Here is a 1,213-nt window from a genome sequence, read left to right as displayed (position 1 = left end):
AGTTTAAACAGGAGCGGGATGGGATTGGGAGTCAATTTACCAGGAGCGGGATGGGATGGGATTATTTTTTAAACTTTGGTCTGGGAGTGGGACGGGACAAGATTTCTTTCTATGGGAGTGGGACGGGACAGGAGTGAAAATCCACTCCCGTGTCATCCTCTAGCCCAGACACATCCCCCCGACCCTGATGAGGAATCACCCCTTCATGCCCAGACACACCCCCCCGACCCTGATGAGGAATCACCCCTACATGCCCAGACACACCCCCCCGACCCTGATGAGGAATCACCCCTACATGCCCAGACACACCCCCCCGACCCTGATGAGGAATCACCCCTTCATGCCCAGACACACCCCCCCGACCCTGATGAGGAATCACCCCTACATGCCCAGACACACCCCCCCCGACCCTGATGAGGAATCACCCCTACATGCCCAGACACACCCCCCCGACCCTGATGAGGAATCACCCCTTCATGCCCAGACACACCCCCCCGACCCTGATGAGGAATCACCCCTACATGCCCAGACACACCCCCCCGACCCTGATGAGGAATCACCCCTACATGCCCAGACACACCCCCCCGACCCTGATGAGGAATCACCCCTACATGCCCAGACACACCCCCCCGACCCTGATGAGGAATCACCCCTTCATGCCCAGACACACCCCCCCGACCCTGATGAGGAATCACCCCTACATGCCCAGACACACCCCCCCGACCCCGGCGAGGAGAGACGTCAGCTGGACAGGCATCTCACATCATCCACACCCACCTATGGCTCACTACACACCTGTAAACCTGCAGTCACCAACTCCACGTCCACCTGCCGGCCATCGAGTCCCCATTAGCAAGAAGAAACCAACCCCACACCCAGATAAATCCCTCCACCCGAGAGCACAGAGCTACGCTGAAGCTTTAGCCCGGCCTCCAGCTCCACCCACCACCTCCAGCTCCAGCTTCAGCTCTGCCAGCGAACTGAGCCAGATCAGAGAGATGCTGCACACACTGTGCAACCAGCTCCTGAACAGATAAGAACACACACAGTCCTCTACTGACAAAAAAAAAAAAAAAAACTGCACTAATGTAAATTGTTTGCCATGTACGTTTTCACATGTACACTAAATTCACGTTATTTTCTCTCTGTCTCACCAAATAGGTTTATCTTTTAGAATAGGAATGCGTTCATTTCAAATAAGTTGCTGGAATAT

The sequence above is a fragment of the Siphateles boraxobius genome, unplaced genomic scaffold, assembly GCF_051911475.1.
Source record: "Siphateles boraxobius isolate OS27281-9 unplaced genomic scaffold, OSU_SipBor_1 100, whole genome shotgun sequence".
NCBI lineage: Eukaryota > Metazoa > Chordata > Actinopteri > Cypriniformes > Leuciscidae > Siphateles > Siphateles boraxobius.
The sequence above is the reverse complement of the archived record's forward strand: the minus strand, read 5'-3'. Positions refer to the sequence as shown.